Below are 23808 nucleotides of genomic sequence, written 5' to 3'. Positions count from 1 at the left end.
TGATCCCTCTAAAACTCAGAAACTCTCAGTACATATGTCTATATTTTTATGACAATGTATTTACTTCTATTCATTCAATATGAACCTGGTCTCCTTGTGACAGAGCAGTTTGCTGGAATATCACATTTGAGAGACATATGACCAGACAGCTTTAGGAAGTAACATAATTTGATGGAGCCATTAAAACCCTTAAGAAATACGAGTCTGGTCCCTTCTAACTAGTATCCCAGCAGCCTCACCAGGTGAGTAAAGAAGGTCACTTTCTGGCAGGTGCAAAAACCACAAGATATTTTGAGTAGCTTAAGAAGAATTCACCAGTTCTATAGGTTTCATGTGGAAAGCCTGTTGCTAAGTAATTGGCTTGCCTCATGGTCTTGAAGGGCAGCTAAAAGTGCAATCTAGAGATTCCTCATGGAAGTTCTAGAAAAGCAAGTGTTAAAGAACCTATATGGTCAACCACTATTCTTGGTTCAATTTTGAAATAATTAGTACATTTTTTTTGAAACTAGACTTATTTTGAAAGTACATTCATATTAATTTGGCTATCTTCAGTAAAACTAGGGATGATTATAGAGACAAATAACTTTCAGGAACATATATGATAGATATTAGATTTTAATACTGTTCATTATAAATAGGACTAGATCCTGATATTTCTAGTATCCTCCAATGTCTGGCTATATCTGTCCAAGGTAACGGTTAAAAATTTTTTTTCTCCCACTTTCTCACAATAGAAATCGTTTCAGAGCTAAAGTTGCTGTTTTTCCAGATGCTCTACAATTTAATATGAGTTGCTTGATATAAACTTGAAAGAAATCTGCGCATTAGATCACATGTAGATAATCTTTCTGCCTGCTGCTTTGTGGGCCACTTAGAAAAAAATCACCAGAGACATCAAAACTAGAAACCAGGAAAACCCAGCAGAGGTCACTGCCTGCCCTCACTCCATCTGCAGATGCTTCCAGCCCCACACCTAGGAGTCTTCTCCCTGGCAGTATCCAGGCCTCAGACCTGAGTTTATAATTAGCTCCAACCATTATCCTGTGTTTTACTTTGTGGGCCTAACTTGGCAGGCCCACCTGCATGTCTGCCTCCTGAAATGAGATTAAGTGAACTGACCTATGGTCAGACAAGTGTTCTGGTTCAACCAGAGGAAACACACTTCCAGCTCACATGTGACTGTGTGAGACTTCAGGGAAAAACCAGAGGAGAGAGCTGGAGGGGACAAGGGAAGGATGCTCCTAAATGGGCCACTTTGTCATGAAGATGATCCTGAGTGAAAAAGCAGTTGAAACCCAGCAGACTCCGGAACAGCTCCTCACCACACCCTGAGTCAAGTAAAGGAATGTAGGCCAAGCATCTGATGCAGGAAGAGAGCTCGCAGCACAGACAAGGACAACAGGACATGAACTTTGTGGGGCAGACAGGGAGGGACCCAGCAGGCCTGTTTGGTCAAAGTCCTCCATGTGTCACTGCTTCCCAGCGGCCACATACACATTTGTCAGCAAAAGATGACTCTTCTTGTCTGAATGGTATTTCTTTGCATTGAATACTCGACCCCTAACTTTTCCTTAGTTCCCAAAACCAGAGATCCCTCATTTTGTCAGGGTGTCTTTGGAATTTCCATGTCCATGCAAATTCCCATATATGGGCTATTAAAATTGATTTTATCTGATTAATCTGTCTTATGCCAATTTGATTCTTAGTTCAGGTAGAAGGATCTTAAAATGGACCGGATGTTCCTTCTTCCTGATTGTAGTCACAGAGACACAACAGGAAGGAAAGGTTGAGGTTTTGGCTTTAAAATGTAATCATTTTTTAAAATATTTCAGGCATTGATTCATGAGAGACACAGAGAGAAGGCAGAGACATAGGGAGAATGATAAGCAGGCTCCTCACAGGGAGCCAGATGTGGGACTCGATCCTAGAACTCTGGGATAATGTCCTGAGCCAAAGGGATATGCTCAACCACTGGAGTCCCAAAATATGTACTCTTATAATTTACCTCAGACTCTGGGGCACGAGCACCTGGTCTGTATTCCTTCATCTGGGTGTGCTCCTGGGGAACCTGTGCTATCTCAAGCTACAGCAGAATCCATGTGTAACTCCTCCCTCCTCAACGACAGGTCTCCCCACATATGATTCTCCCTACAGGAGCCTCCACAGATGCTTCTCAATAAAAGAGACTCAGAGACAAGACCTGTTGTTGGAGAAGTTTTTGTCTCACTTCCTCATTTTCTGAGACACTGTGGGTAAGAGTAGCTGCTCCCACTGCTGTGGAGTATACCGCAGTAGTAGTCAGCCTCGTCCTCAGGCTGCAGCCCTGAGATGAGCAGGAGCCCTGCATTGGCCGAGGTGTCCATAGGGCCAGGGAAGCAGCTGGTGATCCCGGAGCCATGGTGTTTATCTGATTCTGAGTAGTAGTACAGGAGGTAACAGGGAGGGCTCCCTGGCTTCTGCTGGTACCAGTGTGTTATAGGCACCAACACTGAAGCCACTGCTCAGGGAGCAGGTGAATCTGGCTGTTATTTTGTTTTGTTTTGTTTTGGTTTGGTTTGGTTTGGTTGGTTTTAATAAATTTATTTATTATTGGTGTTCGATTTAACAACATACAGAATAACACCCAGTGCTCATCCCATCAAGTGCTCCTCTCAGTGCCCGTCACTTACTCACCCCACCCCCCACCGTCCTCCCCTTCCACAACCCCTAGTTCGTTTCCCAGACATAGGAATCTTTATGTTCTGTCTCCCTTTCTGATATTTCCCACACATTTCTTCTACCTTCCCTTATATTCCCTTTCACTATTATTTATATTCCTCAAATGAATGAGAATGTCTGTTCTTCTCTGATTGACTTATTTCACTCAGCATAATACCCTCCAGTTCCATCCACGTTGAAGCAAATGGTGGGTATTTGTCATTTCTAAGGCTGAGTAATATTCCATTGTATACATAAACCACATATTCTTTATCCATTCAACTTTCAATGGACACCAAGGCTCCTTCCACAGTTTAGCTATCGTGGACATTGCTGTTATAAACATCAGGGTGCAGGTGTCCCGGCGTTTCATTGCATCTGTATCTTTGGGGCAAATCCCCAACAGTGCAATTGCTGGTCATAGGGCAGGCCTATTTTTAACTCTTTGATGAGCCTCCATACAGTTTTCCAGAGTGGCTGCACCAGTTCACATTCCCACCAACAGTGTAAGAGGCTTCCCTTTTCTCGCATCCTCTCCAACATTTGTGGTTTCCTACCTTGTTAATTTTCCCCATTTTCACTGGTGTGAGGTGGTATCTCATTGTGGTTTTGATTTGTATTTCCCTGAGGGCAAGTGATGCAGAGCATTTTCTCATGTGCATGTTGGCCATGTCTATGTCTTCCTCTGTGAGATTTCTCTTCATGTCTTTTGCCCATTTCATGATTGGATTGTTTGTTTCTTTGGTGTTGAGTTTAATAATTTTTTTATAGATCCTGGGAAATAGCCCATTATCTGAAACGTCATGTGCAAGCATCATCTCCCATTCTGTAGGTTGCCTTCTAGTTTTGTTGACTGTATCCTTTGATGTGCAAAAGCTTCTTATCTTGATGAAGTCCCAAGAGTTCATTTTTGCTTTTGTTTCTATTGCGTTCGTGCATGTATCTTGCAAGTAGTTAATGTGACCGAGTTCAAAAAAGGTGTTGCCTGTGTTCTTCTCTAGGATTTTGATGGTTCTCGTCTCACATTTAGATCTTTTATCCATTTTCAGTTTATCTTTGTGTATGGTGAAAGAGAGTGGTCTAGTTTCATTCTTCTGCATGTGGATGTCCAATTTTCCCAGCACCATTTATTGAAGGGACTGTCTTTCTTCCTGTGGAGAAGCTTTCCTCCTTTATTGAATATTAGTTGACCATAAATTGAGGGTCCACTTCTGGATTTTCTATTCTGTTCCATTCATCTATATGTCTGTTTTTGTGCCAGTACCATACTGTCTTGATGACCACAGCTTTGTAGTACAACCTGAAATCTGGCATTGTGATGCCCCCAGATATGGTTTTCTTTTTTAAAATCCCCTGGCTATTCGGGGTCTTTTCTGATTCCACACAAATCTTAAAATAATTTGTTCTAACTCTCTGAAGAAAGTCCATGGTATTTTGATAGGGATGGCATTAAATGTGTAAATTGCCCTGGGTAACATTGACATTTTCACAATTTTAATTCTGCCAATCCTTGAGCATGGAATATTTTTCCATCTCTTTCTGTTTTCCTCAATTATTTTAAGAAGTGTTCTATAGTTTTAGGGTATAGATCCTTTACCTCTTTGGTTAGGTTTATTTCTAGGTATCTTATGCTTTTGGTTGCAATTGTAAATGGGATTGACTCCTTAATTTCTCTTTCTTCAGTCTCATCCATTGTTAGTGTATAGAAATGCCACTGATTTCTGGGCATTGATTTTGTATCCTGCCATGCTGCCAAATTGCTGTATGAGTTCTAGCAATCTTGGGGTGGAGTTTTTTTTGGTTTCAATGTAGAGTATCATGTCACCGGTGAAGAGGGACAGTTTGACTTCTTTGCCAATTTGAATGCCTTTAATGTCTTTTTGGTGTCTGATTGCTGAGGCTAGGACTTCTAGTACTATGTTGAATAGCAGTGGTGAGAGTGGACATCCCTGTCTTGTTCCTGATCTTAGGGGAAAGGCTCCCAGTTCTTTCCTGTTGATAATTATATTTGCAGTGGGCTTTTCGTCGATGGCTTTTAAGATATTGAGGAATGTTCCCTCTATCCCTACACTCTGAATCAGAGCTTTGATCAGGAATGGATGCTGTATTTTGTCAAACGCTTTCTCTGCATCTAATGAGAGGATCATATGGTTCTTGGTTTTTCTCTTACTGATATGATGAATCACATTGATTGTTTTACGAGTGTTGAACCAGCCTTGTGTCCCGGGGATAAATCCTACTTGGTCGTGGTGAATAATTTTCTTAATGTGCTGTTGGATCCTATTGGCTAGTATCTTGTTGAGAATTTTTGCACCCATGTTCATCAGGGATATTGGTCTGTAATTCTCCTTTTTGGTGGGGTCTTTGTCTGGTTTTGGAATTAGGGTGATGCTGGCCTCGTAGAACGAATTTGGAAGTACTCCATCTCTTTCTATCTTTCCAAACAGCTTTAGTAGAATAGATATTGTTTCTTCTTTAAACGTTTGATAGAATTCCTCTGGGAAGCCATCTGGCCCTGGACTCTTGTGTCCTGGGAGGTTTTTGATGACTGCTTCCATTTCCTCCCTGGTTATTGACCTGTTCAGGTTTTCTATTTCTTCCTGTTCCAGGTTTGGTAGTTTGTGGCTTTCCAGGAATGCGTCCATTTCTTCTAGATTGCCTGATTTATTGGCGTATAGCTGTTCATAATATGTTCTTAAAATTGTTTGTATTTCCTTGGTGTTGGTAGTGATCTCTCCTTTCTCATTCATGATTTTATTAATTTGAGTCTTCTCTCTCTTCTTTTTAATAAGGCTGGCTAATGGTTTATCTATCTTATTAATTCTTTCAAAGAACCAACTCCTTGTTTTGTTGATCTATTCCACAGTTCTTCTGGTCTCAATTTTATTGAGTTCTGCCCGAATCTTTATTAACTGTCTTTTTCTGCTGGGTGTAGGATTTATTTGCTGTTTTTTCTCTAGTTCCTTTAGGTGTAAGGTTATCTTTTCTATTTTAGTTCTTTCCAGTTTTTGAATGGATGCTTATATTGTCATGTATTTCCCCCTCAGGACTCCTTTTCCTGCATCCCAAAGATTTTAAACGGTTGTATCTTCATTCTCATTAGTTTCCATGGATCTTTTTAATTCTTCCTTCATTTCTTGGTTGACCTTTCATCTTTTAGCAGGATGTTCCTTAACCTCCACGTGTTTGAGGTCCTTGCAAACTTCGTGTTGTGATTTAGTTCTAATTTCCAGGAATTATGGTCTGAGAATATGCAGGGGATGATCCTAATCTTTCGGTATCAGTTCAGACCCGATTTGTTATCCAGTATGTGGTGTATTCTTTTTTTTTTTCCCCCAAGGGGAATTCTATCAAACATTTATTTTATTTTATTTTTTTTACATTTTACAGTGCCTAATATTTTTTTTATATTGGTGTTCAATTTACTAACATACAGAATAACCCCCAGTGCCCGTCACCCATTCACTCCCACCCCCCGCGCTCCTCCCCTTCCAACACCCCTAGTTCGTTTCCCAGAGTTACCAGTCTTTACGTTCTGTCTCCCTTTCTGATATTTCCCACACATTTCTTCCCCCTTCCCTTATATTCCCTTACACTATTATTTATATTCCCCAAAGGAATGAGAACATATAATGTTTGTCCTTCTCCGACTGGCTTACTTCACTTATGTGGTGTATTCTGAAGAAATTTCCATGTGCACTTGAGAAGAATGTGTATTCAGTTGAGTTTGGATGTAAAGTTCTGTAGATATCTGTGAAATCCATCTGGTCCAGTATATCATTTAAAGCTCTCCTTTCTTTGCAGATGTTGTGTAGAAGACCTATTGAGTGTAGAAAGCGCTAGATTGAAGTCACCAAGTATAAGTGTATTATTATCTAAGTATGTCTTAACTTAGGTTATTAATTGATATATTTGGCAGCTCCCACATTCGGAGCATATATATTGATGATTGTTAAGTCCTTTTGTTGGATAGATCTTTTAAGTATGATATAGTGTCCTTCTTCATCTCTCACTACAGTCTTCGGGGTAAATTTTGGTTTATCTGATATAAGGATGGCTACCCCTGCTTTCTTTTGAGGGCCATTTGAATGGTAAACGGTTCTACAACTTTCTATTTTCAGGCTGTAGGTGTCCTTCTGTCTGAAATGAGTCTCTTGTAGACGGCAAATAGATGGGTCCTGCTTTTTTATCCAGTCTGAAACCCTGTGACTTTTGACAGGGTCATTAAGCCAGTTCACCTTCAGAGTTACTATGGAAAGATATGGGTTTAGTATCATCATGATCTCTATTCAGTCCTTGTTTTTGTGGATTGTTCCACTGGACTTCTTCTTTAAGGGGAATTTTAAGAGTCCCCCTTAAAATTTCTTGCAGAAATGAAAGAATATGTGACCTCCATACCAGCTCTGCAAGAAATTTTAAGGTGTATTCTTTCAGTTTCTGCCTGTCTTGGAAGCTCTCTTTCTCTCCTTCCATTCTGAATGAGAGCCTTGCTGGATAAAATATTATTGGTGCATGTTTTTCTCATTTAGGATCCTGAATATATCCTGCCAGCCCTTTCTGGCCTGCCAGGTCTCTGTGGAGAGGTTTGCTGTTACCCTAATACTCCTTCCCATAAAAGTCAGGGATTTCTTGTCTCTTGCTGCTTTAAGGATCTTCTCTTTTTCTTTGGAATTTGCAAGCTTAACTATTAAGTGTTGAAGTGATGAACGGTTTTTATTGATTTTAGGGGGGGATCTCCCTATTTCCTGGATCTGAATGTCTGTTTTCCTTCCCAGATTAGGAAAGCTTTCAGCTATGATTTGTTCAAATAAATATTCTGGACCTCTGTCCCTTTCAGCGCCCTTAGGAACCCCAATTAAATGTAGGTTTTTCTTCCTCAGGCTGTCACTTATTTCCCTTAATCTATCCTCATGGTCTTTTAATTGTCTCTTTTTTCCTCAGTTTCCCTCTTTGCCATCAACTTGTCTTCTATGTCACTCCCTCGTTCTTCCACCTCGTTAACCCTCGTGGTTAGGACTTCTCGTTTGGATCATATCTCATTCAATTGATTTTTAATTTCTGTCTTATTAGATCTAAATTCTGCAGTGATGAAGTCTCTTGAGTCCTTTATGCTTTTTCCTAGAGTCACCAGTAACTTTATAATAAGTATGAACTGAGAACCATCCTACTGACAAATTTACCAACCACAGACAGCTTCTAGGACAAAGGGATTTGGAGACAGACTCTCTGGGGTGGGCACAGCTCGAGTCCCTGCAACTTGTGTCCAGCATGTTCAGGATAGAACAGTTATTACTAAGTCCCTATGACTACAGGCATGAATTTCTCCTACACAAGGCCACATAGACACAGAAGTTTCTTTCAAACATCCCACATGTGATTGGAAGAGCGTTGGTGCTGAGGCGAACAATTGCCCTGAGCTCACAGGTTCTGTGGCCCTGCGTTGGGGCACAAGACTTTCCATCAGAGTTCAGCTCGGTTGGAGGTGGAAGTTGAGTGACTGGGGGAGTGAAATTCCAGGCAAATAACACAGGGAGGGAGTGTTCCATGTCCCCAGGGGCCTGAAGTTCTGGTGGAGCACCGCTGAGGCTGGGGTCCCAGAATCAATGTACTGATCAGTCTCAGGCACTGACTGGAGCCCAGAGATGCTCAGCAGCTGAGTTACCCATGAGGACAGAGATTCCCCCTGGGAATCCTGGGCATCAACCTCTTCCCAGAGGAGCGACTCTGTGCACATCCAGGCAGCCCCGGTGACAGGACTCCAGTCATAGTAGGTGTCACCAGTGTTCCCTGTTGAAGAAACTTCTGTCTCCTGGAGATTATATATCTGAGGATGACTGCGTGAGCACAGGTTGGCTCTGGAGGGAGAGCTAAGCGTGCAAACTGCAGAGTCGAGGATACTATTCACTCAGGCAGAGGAAAGAACTTTGCGTGAGTGTGTGTGTGTGTGTGCATGTTGTGTGTGTGTGTGTGTGTGTGTGAGAGAGAGAGAGAGAGAGAGAGAAGCAGGCTATGTGACTCTTCCTTCTAATGACTTTGAAGCATGGGATGGTTCTCCATGGAGATTTTCTTGTAATTCTTCAGGATCCTGTTCCTACGTTTAGAGATAAATGTCTCAAAGATTTTTATTAGAAATACTTATTTTAGCAAAGAGGACTCCTATGAGATCAAACATGTTAAGAATCCACTGATTCAGGAGTGTAGGACTTGTTCAGTGACAAAAAAAATGTCCATTTTTTATGACTGCAGACATGAAACCTACAGTTCTAGGGTTTCCAGGTGACTGGAACACAAGGCAAGGGTGAGCACACAGCCTTCTCCTTTGGACCCCACATCCCAGCCAGACCAATATCCCCTGAGCTCCAAGGGGTCTTTCAGGGAATGAGAAAATACATTGCTGATAGTTTTGTGTCTCTGTGTGAAAAAACGCTACAGCCTGGGACTTTGTCTATGGTAAAAAATGTTTCCATGGTGGATCTAGTGTCCAGAGAATCCTTCAGAATGAGAATTTGGAGAACAAGAAAAATAATGGCATATTTTAAAATATCCAGTCAAACCTTTGTCTATGGATTCCTCCATGGTTCCCCATGTGTGAGGGCATCGGATAATTCTGAAGTAGGTAAAAATCATTACATCCCATGTGCAAATGCCTAAAAGTAGATAAACATATCCTTTTCAGGGAAATGTAATAACTCTTCTTTCATTTTAAAGAGAGGGAACATGCACCTATGTGGTGCAGGTGGTTGAGCATCAGCTCTTATTTTGCCTGGGGTCCTTATCTCCAGATGATGAGCTCCAGCCCCGCACAGAGCTCTGCACTGAGCCCAGGCTCCTTTTATTTTTTTAGAAGTATGTATGCCTTGGAGGCAGATTTCAGCTACCCATTCATTTTTTTTTAATTTTACCTTTTTTTTTAATTGGAGTTCAATTTGCCAACATATAGCATAACATCCACTGATCACCCCATCAAGTGCCCCCCTCAGTGCCTGTCACTCAGTCACCCCCACCCCCCACCCACCTCCCTTTCCACCATTCCTTGTTCATTTCCCAGAGTTAGGAGTCTCTCATGTTCTGTCTCCCTTTCTGATATTTCCCACTCATTTTTTCTCCTTTCCCCTTTATTCCCTTTCACTATTTTTTATATTCCCCAAATGAATGAGACCATATAATATTTGTCCTTCTCCAGTCTCCTTCTTTCTCTGCTTTCCCCCACCTCCCTCCCTGCCACTGCAGGATCTCTCTATATATAAAATAAAGAAACCTCTTAAAAAATTAAGACTGATTAGGAGTGCTGGGTACCAGAAAATGGAGCCTAGATCTTAGAGCAGGAAGGAGAATTGAGGGGTTGCATGCAACTCCATTTTCTGGTCATTGTCTTCCCTAGAGAGGGACCCTGAAGACTGGAAACTACAGAAAGATCATTTTGATTTTCTCTACAATAATGGCTTAGAGACATAGCTCAGACCTGAAGAGCCAGAGGGAGAGACCAAAGCCTGAGGGACAGGGGAGCAGAGAGGAGAAGACGAGGGAGGGCTTGGGGATTTTGGCAGGGAGAATCTGCAGGATCTGGTCCAATATGGAGGATCTGAACACAGAGCTGGTTTAGAGAGAGGAGACTGTGTCTGTGACCAGGGTTAAGGTCAATGTCTCAACTGTGGATACATCAGTAGTGACGCAGGGTCACAGTTTATGGGATGAGATGATAGAGCTGATTGTGCAACACTGTTTGGATCCACATGGTCAGTTGCAAACAGTAGTTGTCCCTGTTCTTCTTCTCCACACTGAGTGGCGATGTGCCACTAGATGCTGATACCTCATCTGCCTGTGTCTCCTGGGATGTCCCAGTTTTCTTACTTCATATGCATCACAGGACTGTTTCTCTTTCCTGTGGAATGATGGATCACAGTGCAGAAGAGACCACCCTGCTTTGTCTCTCCAGGTAATTTTCTTGGAGAGAAAGCTCTGAAAGGAGGCTCAGAGACAAGATCCTTGGGTCCTGAGGATTTGTCTCATGTCCTCCCTATCTGAGACCCTGTGAGTATCGGGAGCTGCTCCCACCCCACAATGTGCAGCATAGTCATAGTCAGCCTCGTCCTCAGGCTGCAGCCCAGACATGAGCAGGAGACCTGCATTGCCTGAGGCATCATTAGATCCATAGAAGTGGCTGAGAACCCCGTGCCCTGGCACTTATCTGGATCTGAGGGAACTCCTGATGTCTCCTTGATTCTCCTTGTCCAGTATGTTCAGTACCTGCCAACATTCAGGCCCTGGGAAGGATGCAGGTGAGTCTGGTTGATGATCCCAAAGGTGCAGAGAGGAAGGAGGAGTGTGTCCTCACAGCCTGTGACAGGGAACCTGTAGACACAGACACACATAAATATTAGCTAGATTCAGAGTAAATTATATCTAGGCTCTGAACCACAGGGGCGATGCAGGCTGGTCTCTGAGGTAAGCCCGTCCCTACCTGTGCAATGAGAGTGGAGCACAAAGAGGACAGGAGTCCAGGCCATGATGATACGTCCCCAAGGTCCCTGCAGTGGTCTAGGCTGCCCCAGGCTCCATTTTTCCTTCACCCTCTGCCACAGGAGGGGCTGTCCATGAAAATGGGCTCCATTCCGTGACTGTTCAGCCCCTGGTGCTAGATCAGCTCACAACACTCACTGAGGAGGATGTAGGTGGCTTCAGCCCTGTGGAGAGCTGTTGGGAGGAAGAACCCACTGAGACTACACACAGGTACCTGCTCAGGGGACTGTGTCAGTCCAGAGGGGACACAGCTGCTGAGTCCCATCAGGGAGCACTGTGCCAGGCTCCAAGGCCCAGGATCCTTTGAATGCTTTTCACTAATGAGCTGCTTAGGGACCACAAGCAGCCCCACAGCCCCCCCACTGCTGGCCAGGGCACACACCTCACCACGACCCAAACCTTGAGAGTGAGCTAGTTAGTGCCTCGACCTCACTAGGTCTCATTTCTAGGTACCAGGATCCTTTAGGCCTGCCCATGATTCTGTTGAGTCTCACTCTCAGAGGGGGTCCTGATATGGCAGTGTCTGTGAAAATTAATAGAAGGAAAATCTCTTTGAATGGGAGTTCTGAAACCAGTAGGGGGCACTTGTGCCCACAACCCTCAATTGCAGACCCACCTGAAGACAGACCTTGCAAGTCTACACTACTGTAGTCACTGCCTTACTACCTCAGTAAGAGAAAGATTTCCTCCCCTGGCAACATCCCAGCCATTAAGAAATTGTAACAACTCAACCGATGACAAGCCATATTTCAATTTACTCCCATGGACCTTTTATCAATAACAGCCCTCCCACAGTCAATCACCCTTTGCTCTATAAAAGAACTCTCTTATCTTTTCTTCTCTGGACTTGCCTGTGGTTTTCCCATACCTTCCTGTCCTGGATGTCAATTCTGTTTTTCTTAATAAAAAACCCTATTATCGGAGGGAGGGGCAAGACGGCGGAAGAGTAGGGTCCCCAAATCACCTGTCCCCACTAAATTACCTAGATACCCTTCAAATCATCCTGAAAATCTACGAATTCAGCCTGAGATTTAAAGACAGAACAGCTGGAATGCTACAGTGAGAAGAGTACATGCTCCTGTCAAGGTAGGAAGACGGGGAAAAAAGAATTAAAGAAACAAAAGGCCTCCAAGGGAGAGGGGCCCCGCGAGGAGCCGGGCTAAGGCCGGGGCGAGTGTCCTCAGGACAGGAAAGCTCCCTCCCAGAGAAGCAGGAGCTACAACAACCTTCGCGGGCAAAAAGGCGCTCTAAAGGAGTTAGAGCAGGGCTGCAGGAGGGCGGGGATGCCCTCAGGCTCCCTGGGACATTAACAGACACCTGCGCCCCGGGAGAGTGCGCCAAGCTCCCTAAGGGCTGCAGCGCCCACGGCAGGACCAGAGCAGCTCGGAGGGGCTGGGGCGGCGGCTCCGTGGAGGGTGCTGCGGGGCGGGAGCAGCTCTGAGGGGCTCAGGCAGTGGCTCCGCGGAGGGGGCTGCACCACCAGGGGCGCGAATCCAAAAGTGCAGGCCTGGGAGCACTGGGCGCCGGGACACAGCCCAGGATCTGGCCGCCCCCGGGACAGGCAGAGGCCAGGAGGGCCCAGGACAGCAAGGATGCTCCTGCCCAGAGCTGGGCATTTCAGCAGCCCACCCCGGAGCCTCCAGACCCTGCAGATTGACTGCTCCGGAGTTACTGCAGGGGCTGTATACAGGTTTTCAGACCTGGCCGCTGCCACTGGGGTTGTTCCTCCTTGGGCCTCACGGGGTAAACAACACCCACTGAGCGCTTCACCAGGCAGGGGGAGAGGAGCTCCCCAAGGGCTAACACCTGAATATCAGCACAATAGGCCCCTTCCCCAGAAGACCAACTAGACAGACAAGTTCCAGGGGAAGTCAAGGGACTTAAAGTATAAAGAATCAGAAGATACGCCCCACTGTTTTGTTTTGTTTTCTTTTTGCTTTTTGATTTCTTTGTTTGCTTCCCCCACCCTTTTTTTCCTTTTTCTTTTTATTCTTTTTTTTTCTTTTTTTCTTCCTTTATCTTTTATTTTTTTCTCCTTTCTTTCCTTCTTTCTCTCCTCTCCATTTCTCCTTTTCCCAATACAACTTGGTTTTGGCCACTCTGCACGGAGCAAAATGACTAGAAGGAAATCCTCACCTCAAAAGAAAGAATCAGAAACAGTCTTCTCTCCCACAGAGTTACAAAATCTGGATTACTATTCAATGTCAGAAAGCCAATTCATAAGCACTATTATAAAGCTACTGGTGGCTCTAGAAAAAAAGCATAAAGGACTCAAGAGACTTCATCACTGCAGAATTTAGATCTAATCAGGCAGAAATTAAAAATCAATTGAATGAGATACAATCCAAACGAGAAGTGCTAACCACAAGGGTTAACGAGGTGGAAGAACAAGGGAGTGACATAGAAGACAAGTTGATGGCAAAGAGGGAAACTGAGGAAAAAAAGACAAACAATTTTAAGATCATGAGGATAGATTAAGGGAAATAAATGACAACCTGAGGAAGAAAAACCTACGTTTAATTGGGGTTCCTGAGAGTACCGAAAGGGACAGAGGTCCAAAATATGTATTTGAACAAATCATAGCTGAAAACTTTCCTCTCACAGAGGAAGACATAGACATGGCCAACATGCACATGAGAAAATGCTCTGCATCACTTGCCATCAGGGAAATACAAATCAAAACCACAATGAGATACCACCTCACAGCAGTGAGAATTGGGAAAATTAACAAGGCAAGAAACCACAAATGTTGGAGAGGATGTGGAGAAAAGGGAACACTCTTGCACTGTTGGGGGAATGTGAAATGGTGCAGCCACTCTGGAAAGCCGTGTGGAGGTTCCTCAAAGAGTTAAAAATAGATCTGCCCTATGACCCAGCAATTGCACTGTTGGAGATTTACCCCAAAGATACAGATGCAATGAAACGCTGGGACACCTGCACCCCGATGATTCTAGCAGCAATGTCCACGATAGTCAAACTGTGGAAGGAGCCTTGGTGTCCATTGAAAGTTGAATGGATAAAGAAGATGTGGTTTATGTATACAATGGAATAATCCTCAGCCATTAGATATGACAATTACTCACCATTGGCTTCAACGTGGATGGAACTGGAGGGTATTCTGCTGAGTGAAGTAAGTCAATCCAAAACTCCAGTAAAAAATACACAAAAATAAACAAAAACGGGAGTTTAAAACACAAATACATTTCTGTGAGAACATGTGGAACTCATGCTTCTAATTCCCCAGAGATGGAACCGCTTCTGAGAATCTGACCTGGACACGTCAATGGGGAGGGAACTGGTGAGCCTGGAAACCAGCTGGGCTCTCAGGGCTTTGGGCCTTGCTGAGGTGTGTGTCCTGTAACAAGGAGGGGGCGCTGAGGGACCGCCCTGTGGTCCCTACAGGGCTGCTCAGTGAGGACCCTTCACTCAGGGTGCCTGGGCCTGAGAACTGGGTTATGAGCTTCCTGATGGGGACTCATCATCTGTGTCCCCTCTGGCCTGGCAGTCTCCTCTGAGGACCTGTGTGTGGTCCCAGCAGGTGCTTCCATCCAGGGCTCTCCCCAGGGCTGAAGCCACCTCCATCCTCCTCAGTGTGTGGTGTGAGCAGAGCTCCAGGATCAGGGCCCAGGGAGGGGCTGGGCAGTCAGTGGGTGGAGCCCATATGCAAGGACAGGCTCTCCTGTGGCAGAGGGGGGAGATGAGGAGATCTGGGGCAGCCCAGGCCACAGAGGGGACCAGATCTTTAATGTTCTTTCTACTCTGTCAGTGCACAGGTCAGGACTGACCTCAGGGACACAGAGCCACTGTCAGCCTACGTCAGCTGGTCTAGCTTAGAGGTTTGAGGAAATTCAGTCTGGCCCCTGATCCATCACCCGTGAATGTGTCTGCAGGTTTCCCGTCCCAGCCTGTGCTGACCCAGCCGCCCTCCCTCTCTGCATCCCTGGGAACAACAGCCAGACTCACCTGCACCCTGAGCAGCAGCTGCAGCGGTGGCCATATGCTGGTTCCAGCATGCAAGAGGCCTCCTGAGTACCTGCTGATGGTCTACTGAGACTCACCAGGGCCCTGGGGTCCCCAGCCTCTTCTCTGGCTAAAAGGAAGCCTCGGCCAATGCAGGGCTCCTGCTCATCTCTGGCCTGCAGCCTGAGAATGAGGCTGACTGTCACTGTGCTACAGACCATGGCAGTGGGAACAGCTCCCAATACTCACAGTGTCTCAGATACGGAGGATGTGAGACAAAGACCTCTGGACCCACAGACATGGTCCGGAGCTACTTTTCAGAGAATCTTACCCAGAGATACATGCAGGGGCACATATATGTAGGAAGGTCTGGGTTCTTTTTAATATTCTTTTTATTTATTTATTTATGAGCGACATGGAGAGAGAGGCAGAGACATAGGCAGAGGGAGAAACAGGTTCCCTGCAGGGAACCTGATGCAGGACTCCATCCCTGGACCTGGGATCACAATCTGAGCCAAAGACAGATGCTCAATCACTGAGGCACCCAGCTGCCCCAAAGGTCATGTTTCAGAAGATGAAAGAGAAAAACTAAGGATATGCCTGCAAGGTGACACGTCATAGGACATCCGAGGAAGATAGGAAGAAATGAGAGGTCAGAGTCCAGCTGCACACCCCCTTGGGGTCTGGAGAAGATGGACAGGGATAAATACTGTTTCTGCAACTGAACTTGCTGCCCAGCAAATATTCATCCACAGTCAGTTCTATCATCTCATTCCATGAAGTGTGACCTTTGTCACTCCTGATGTACCCATGGCTGATGCACTGTCAATAACCTGGTCCTGGACGGTCTCCTCTCTCTGAACCAGACACACGTGAATTTGGACAAGCTCCTGCAGACTCTCCCTGACAACATCCCCACACCCTCCCTCCTCTTCTCCCCTCTGCGCTCCTGTCCCTCAGGCTTGTCTCTCCCTCCGGTTCTTCAGGTCTGAACTCTGTCTCCACCTCAGGATTTCAGAGAAAATCAGAAATGATCTTGCTGAAGTTCCCAGTCCCTAGGGTCCATCTGTGGGGAAGAATGACCAGAAATTGGGGCTGCATGTGACACCCTACATTCTCCTTCCTGTTTCTGTCACTCGGCAGCACCTGCACGTCTGATTCAGAGCTGTTCTCATTTGAGTCCTCACTGCCTGGATCGATCCTCTGTCAGGGAGAAGGGCTTTGAGACACAGGCCTTGAAATCTGGGTACCAGGACCTGAGATAAAGGGCAATCTCCCGTGTTTTTGGGCTTCTCCATCCATTCAAATGTTAGACTAATCTGTGCTCACCTGGTGTCCTTGGTGTCACAATCTCCAGAAGACACAATCCCTAGTAACAGGGAACTCAAGTTATTGAGGTGCTGTGACCTGGGTAGCCAGCATGTGCTCTGAATACCTGTTCCTTGGGACAAAGCTGATCCTCAGGATTCCTAGGGAGAGTCTCCGTCCCCACGGGTAGCTCTGCCCCTCACCATTTCTGGGATCCAATCGGCACCTGAGGCTGATCAGTACATTGATTCTGGGACCCCAGCCTCAGGGCTGCTCCACCAGAGATCAAGGCCCCTGGGGATGTGGGACTCACACTCCCTATGCTCTCAGGGCTGGGCTGTCACTCCCTGAGTCTCAACAGGGACACGTAAGCTAGGCTGGACCTCTGCTAAATAATCTTTCCAAGTCAGGACCACAGAGTCTGTGACCTCAGGGACATGGTTCCTTCATCTCCACTCTCCACCACTCACAGGTGACCTATGATAGAAACTCTGGGTCCAGGTGGCTTTTGCCAATAGATCTTCATTATGTTGAGTGAAATAAGTCAATCAGAGAAGGACAAATATTATATGGTCTCATTCATTTAGGGAATATAAAAATTACTGAAAGGCAATAAAGGGAAAGGAGAGAAAATGAGTGAAAATATCAGTGAGGATGACAAAACATGAGAGACTCCTAACTCTGGGATATGAACAAGGGGTAGTGGAAAGGGAGGTGGGTGGGGGATAGGGGTGATTGGGTGATAGGCACTGAGGGGGGCACTTGTTGGGATGAGCACTAGGTGTATATGTTGGCAAATCGAACTCCAATAAATAAACAAACAAACAAAAAGAACATTATTCTCCTACTCATGCATGGCTGAATGAGTAATTGCTCTGTCCTGACATGCTGGACCCAGGCCCCAGCTGTGCCCACCCCAGATTGTAGTTGGACCCTGAATTGCTCATCATAGAAGCTGGTCTATATTTGCGAATTCCCCATTCAGATGGCTGTAAAGTTCATACAACTGGGTCCTCATGGGGGCTCATGGGCACTACTTCAGGCTTTCCTACCTGCACGATCAGACGCATGATATAATCATAAGGTTAAAAAAAGAGACAAATGATTTTATAAAATGTTTTTAAATGTCTATTTAAATGAAAGCCAAAGTCATTCCTTTTTTAAAAAACATTTTATTTACTTATTCATTAGACACATAGAGAGAGAGAGGCAGAGACACAGTCAGAGGGTGAAGCATGGTCCCCTCAGGGAACCTGATGTAGGTCTCGATCCCAAGACCCTAGAATCATGACCTGAGCCATTGGCAGATGCTCAATCACTGAGCCACCAGGTGCAACTGCACTGAGGTTTTAACTGCAACTTCCATCGTTATTCTCCATGCAGTCCACACAGATCTGAAAACAATGTCCTAGTGATTCCACCTACATCTTCACAGTGACATCGTCAGTGAGACTTAATCAGTGTATTTGGGAAGGATTTCTAAAAAAGAACATTCATCCAACTACAAGTGCAGAGAAATAGGGAGATGGAGCAGCAGGCTTCTTGCAGGAAGCCGGTTGTGGGACTTGATCCCAGGACTCCAGGATCATGACCTGAGACAAAGACGGACGCTTAACCAGTGAGCAACCCAGGCGTCCCTCACACAGAGAAATGAGAGTGTAGCCTAAAATCTATGCTGCAAGGTGGGAGACCATGTGCGTGGATACATGTCCTGATCATAGGAGGAGAGTGGGTAGAGATCTGGGGACAGGACCTGAGTCCTATGGCCAACTGATCCCCAGGTCATGCAGGGTGAGGTGGTGTCAGGATGCCAGAAGGTGATTGAGGCATATTTATGAGGTGTCAGGCTTGATCAGAGCTGGGAACACCACCTAGCACTGACTGTGGCCTCTTCTCAGGTCTCACAGTTGGGACCTCCCTAACCACACCCCAGCCCCACATAGCCCCTCCCCTACTTACCCCCCTGACATCCTAAGCAGAGGGACCTGACCCAGGGCCAGGGAGGGGTCAGAGATCTGGGGTCTCATTTGGATGGGAGAGACCCCAGATCTCATTTGGATGGGAGGGACCCCATCCTCCCTCTCTCAGAGGATGAAGAGGGGAAGGGAGAGACGAGGGGAGGCTCTGCTCAGCTGAGGGGCCACTGAAGACAGGATCAGTGATGACCTCCACCATGGGCTGGTCCCCTCTCCTCCTCACCCTCCTGGCTCACTGCACAGGTGACTGGATGTGGGACAGAGGAGGGGCTCTTGGAGGGCATGTGGGGTCCTGCATCTTCCTCTTGTATCCAGCATCACCCTCTCTGTGTCTCTGCCTCTTGCAGGGTTCTGGACCCAGTCTGTGCTGACTCAGCCTCCCTCAGTGTTCAGGTCCCTGGGCCAGAGGGTCACCATCTCCTGCACTGGAAGCAGCTCCAACATCGGTAGAGGTTATGTGATCTGGTACCAACGGCTCCTGGGAACACGCCCAAGAACCCTCATATATGGTAGTAGTAACCAACCCTCAGGGGTCCCCAATCGATTCTCTGGCTCCAGGTCAGGCAGCACAGACACTCTGACAATCTCTGGGTTCCAGGCTGAGGATGAGGCTGATTATTACTGCTCATCCTGGGACAGCAGTCTCAGTGCTCTCACAGTGCTCCAGGTCTGTGGGGAAGTGAGACAAAGACCCACTTACCCATCTGCATATGAGTGAGCACCCCAGCAGCTGCCTGCTTAGGCTCCCCCTGGGTTTCTGCTCATTCTTCAGTTGATACCCTAGACCCAGGTGCATCTGGGGGACCCTCCTGGGAATGGAGACTCCTTCACGTCTCTGACCTCAGAGTCACTCAGAGTAGCCCATTGTACACAGAAGGTGTCAAATGAAAGAGACAGTTTTGTCCTCAGGATCAGGGACAGGTTCTTTTAGGCTAGTGTACATTCACTTTTCATCTTCTGATTTCTCAGTAAATGAAACACCCTTAGGTCATGAAGCTATCATGGTCCTTCAGCCCCATCCCTGTTCTGCTGATGCACATGTCACATCTTTTTGCAGCTGGGATCATTATTGCCTTAGCTTCAACCAAATGACTAGTTTTCCTTATTATTTGTTGATTGCATGGATCACATAAATCAATGCCACAATCAAAATTATAAAAGGTATAAAAAAAGCTTTCCAGAGAAAAACCACCATGTGCTTGTTTATGGAAACTTTATGCATAATCAGCAACCATGAAAGCAATAAAAAAAAATTTACACACTGATTTTTATACCAGCTGTTTATAAAATGATCAGACTTGATGTAATGAAGATGTCCTCAAACATGATGTATATTAATAGAGGGTGATATTAGTCAATATTTAAAGAAAATAAGTTCTCAAGTCCTAAAATATGCATAAGTATTAACTGCACATTTCTTTGGAAGAACATACCACAGGCTACACTCCACATCATTGGAATCTCATTGTATTTTGGAAGAGGTGGGAATCTAGAGGTCCTAAGGAGGCCAGGTATTGACAGCAGGGGGAGGAAGGAGGAGGGTGAGTGTGTGAGGTGACTGCATTCCTGGTGATGTCACTCTCCTACAGGGCCCATTGAGGGCGGCCACACCACTGCTGTGTTGTCACAGCTCAGTAAACTCTACCCCAGAGCGACAGCAACGTTGTACAGACAGAGAAGGTCATCTAGGAGTCTGGGATCCATGATGGAGCTGACAGGGTGACATCATCCCATCCACTGCTCAAGGAGATGTGACCCCCTGTCCTTGAAAGGGGGAAGATAGGAGGGAGGGGTTCTGAGGGAGTTTGAACAGGCAGTTAGAAAAGGGAGTAAAGAAACTTCACATGAGCCCCTTACTCCAGATGTCAGAGTGTGTCCCCAGGGCGGGGGGGTCAGGAATTGTGATGTGTCAGAGCCGTGCCTGGAATTGAACCACGACCACCGTGGTCACAGAGGGTGGGATCCAGCGTTGTCCCTTCAGGAACAGAAGGTCTTGTGTAGTGAGGGTCTCAGCCTCTCCATAACCAATGTCAAGGTCGGATCTGCCCTTGTGGATCTGGTGATGACTGCAAGAGGTCCTTCAGCTACAACAGAGGAAACTTTGAAAAATAGAGCTTCGTCATCTATAAACCTGTAATTATAGCACACACCTGGGGCCACAGACAGAGGAGATCATAGAGACAGAGCGAGCCTGTGGCCTCCCCACCAGGAGTGTGGACAGAGGCTCCGCTGACAGAGAAGGAGCTGGGGTGAGACACAGAGAGAGACCAGGCTTCAGGGACCCTAGTGGAGTCCATGGGGTCAGCATCCCTGATGTCCTTGTCCATGTGCTCCCTGCCCTGGGGATTGTGCTGACCCTGAGCCTCACTCTGATCCTGGAGAAGCAGCGGAGCAGTGGGGACAGTTGGAGACAGTCCCCAGGGAGGAGCCACAGCAGGTGATTCTGAGCCATTTGGGTTCATGAGGTGCAGCCTTAGGAAGGCTGGGTGTGACTTGGTTATGGCCTGTCTTCCATGCAGAAGGGGTCAGGACCCAGAGCACGGGAGGCAGGGGGCTCTGCTCTGGGTTCCTGTCCCCTCATCAGTCAGGGGGTACCCAGGCTGGGGCAGCAGGGGACTGGGGCTCTTCCCCTGGGGTCCATGGGGTGCTGGCCCTAGAAGGCAGTTCCTGCGTGTGTCTAGGTCCAGGGCCCACCTGCTGTCAGCTCCAGGCCCCCACAGCTCAGGAGGATCCTCCAGGGCCCCTCCATGACCAAAATCAGGGAGAGGAATTTGGGGCGGAATTGTTGACCAGGATATATTCTCCTCCTCCCAGTTGCAGAAGGGATGAAAGAGAGCCCCCAGCTCTGCCTCCCTGTGCTTGAGGTCCTGGGGATGTGCAGGTGGGTGCAGAAGTTAGGGTTCCTCTCCACCCCCACTTCATTGTGCCCACTGTCCCAGGTACTGCAGCCTGACCTTGGACATTCAACTCATGCTCCTCCCTGAATTCTCCTCCCCCTGGGGTGAGAAGGTCTGCAAACATCCCCCTAACAAATGCTCACTCCCCTCAGCCTTGCCTGCACATTCCCGTGGGGTTTCAGGGACACTGCCTCCAGGACTCCTGTCCCCCTGCTGCACCTGGGGAGGAGGCTCTGGGTCTGTCCCAGGCTACTGTCCCCCCTTCCCGGTCACACCCACCCTGGGGCCTGCTCACCAGGCCTGCACACCAGCCTCAGGCCATGGGCCTTGCTCCTGCTGCTCAAGGTCTGGGGCCCCCATTTCTGAGCTAGGAATTCAGTGTTTGTGCTCCTTCCCCAGATCTTCTACTCCTTCATGAACAGAGAATCCTCTCCCTGCCTGAGGCTCCCCTGCACTGACAGCAGCAGCACCCTCTCAGGGGCCTGTCATAGTAGAGACCCTGGTTCACACAATCCTCTTCCTCCTTCTCTCCCTGCCTTCCTCCTGCTGCACAGGCCTGAAAGGCCCCTGGGAGCACATCTGCTTGCATCCCCACCTGCTGTGTCCCTACCTCAGTTGCTCTGCCCTGACAACTTGATATCTTCAGTCTTGCCCTGTCCTCTCTGCCCACCCATCCAGGGAGGAGATCCCCAAATGAGGGGATCTCACCGGGGAGATGACCCAAATGTCACCAGGTGCTGGTGCTTCTGTGAAATCACTGCCTTCCATCCTGGTTTGAGGATCCTTATGCCCTGCTTTGATTTTCTCTTCTATGACCCTTTGTGCAGGACACGGTTACTCCTCTCTTGAGATGAACTTGAAAGGCGCTCCAATGAGGAACTCCCGAAATGTCCCACAGGTGGGATAGGCTTAGTCTTTTGCATGACTTTTATTTTGTAGACATTCCCACAATCACAGGAGTGATTATAGCTGGATGACTGTTCCCTCCATGTGGGAATCTCTCAGCCACAGACAGTGTATCCATGTTCCTTGCATCAGACCCCACATGCTGCTTCATACAGTCTTTCATGTCACAGGTGAGTGCTGGTGACACAACTCTGGATGTTAACCTCAGGACACTGAGGACCCTGAGTGGGACATGTAACCAGCAGGTGGCACTGTGCATCTCCTGGGTCCAGCAGGGAGACCCTCCCAGCTGGGGGAGGCCCTGGACCTCAGGGTTGGGCAGAGGCTGAGACCCCAGCACCCTGGTGCCCTCAGGGCCTGGCAGAGACTCCTGGGCAGTGTCCTGTGGGGTTCCCACAGCTGCTTCCTCCACCCATCCCTGTTTCCCACTCTGAACAGAGCCTGTTCTCAGCCTTTTTGTCCTCAGGTCCTACCTCTGATCCTGAATCAGTAATCAAGTAGAGTCTGAGAGTCGGGCAGAAGGTGCAAAGTTGCATAAAAAGCACTTTCATTTCTCTGGGTCAGCAGTGAGATATGACACTCCTGGGACAGGCCAGTCCCACTGTGGTGGCAGGGTCTTCAGCAACATGGGGTAGGTACCTGTCCTCCTGTTCCTGTCTCTTTGGTCAGGTAGAGACAAAATCTGACTTCTGGGGGAGCTTCCAAGATGTTAACAGCCCCCACAACTGAGAAGCTTCTGGCAAAATGCTCTGTCACTCATGCATGTCCGTGTTTGTAGGTACCCTGTCCCAGCCTCTGCTACCCAGCCACCCCCATCTCTGTGTCTCCAGGCACTAAAGCCAGATTCACCTGCACCCTGAGTAACACGAAAAGAGAGGTAGGGTACAGGAAGAGGGAGAAGCAGTGTCCCTGCAGGGAGCACGATGTGGGACTGGATCCAAGGGCCCAAGGATCATGCCCTGAGACAAAGGCAGATGCTCATCCACCGATCCACCCAGGAATCCCAACAAAGACTTTAAAAACAAAAATCTCGGACTTCCTCCTCTTGTCTCTCCTTTACTACACACACTACATGTTTCACATATCATACTATTGTCTTTTTTTAAATAATAAATGTATTTTTTATTGGTGTTCAATTTACCAACATACAGAATAACACCCAGTGCTCATCCTGTCAAGTGCCCCCCTCAGTGCCTGTCACCCATTCACCCCCACCCGCACCCTCCTCCCCTTCCACCACCCCTAGTTCTTTCCCAGAGTTAAGAGTCTTTATGTTCTGTCTCCCTTTCTGATATTTCCCACACATTTCTTCTCTCTTTATGTATACAATGGAATATTACTCAGCCATTAGAAATGACAAATACCCACCATTTGCTTCATACGATTGTCTTAAATCCTACGTTTTTTTTAGGTTTTGTTTTGTTTTCTCTTTTTTCTTCTTTTCTCCAAAACCAGAAATTCTGTGGGATGTGGTACCTACTGGGTGTTCTACAATGTATGTCAATGCAGCACTTAATTTCTCTGTCCAGAGATTGTGTCACATG

At 46.9% G+C, this 23808-nt stretch overlaps 1 long non-coding RNA gene and 1 gene segment (V, D, J or C); one reads left to right on the top strand and one right to left on the bottom strand.

Annotated features, from left to right (window-relative positions):
- Positions 1-23808, bottom strand: part of LOC144299095 (immunoglobulin lambda variable 8-61-like) — a 343361-nt gene that overhangs the window by 152309 nt on the left and 167244 nt on the right.
- On the top strand, positions 20418-23389 carry LOC144299530 (uncharacterized). Its single transcript, XR_013366235.1, has 3 exons — positions 20418-20898; positions 22298-22434; positions 23043-23389. It is a non-coding gene; the product is annotated as an uncharacterized LOC144299530 (long non-coding RNA).

This window comes from Canis aureus, chromosome 27 (assembly GCF_053574225.1).
Source record: "Canis aureus isolate CA01 chromosome 27, VMU_Caureus_v.1.0, whole genome shotgun sequence".
Lineage (NCBI taxonomy): Eukaryota > Metazoa > Chordata > Mammalia > Carnivora > Canidae > Canis > Canis aureus.
This window is presented reverse-complemented; position numbering and strand designations above follow the sequence as displayed.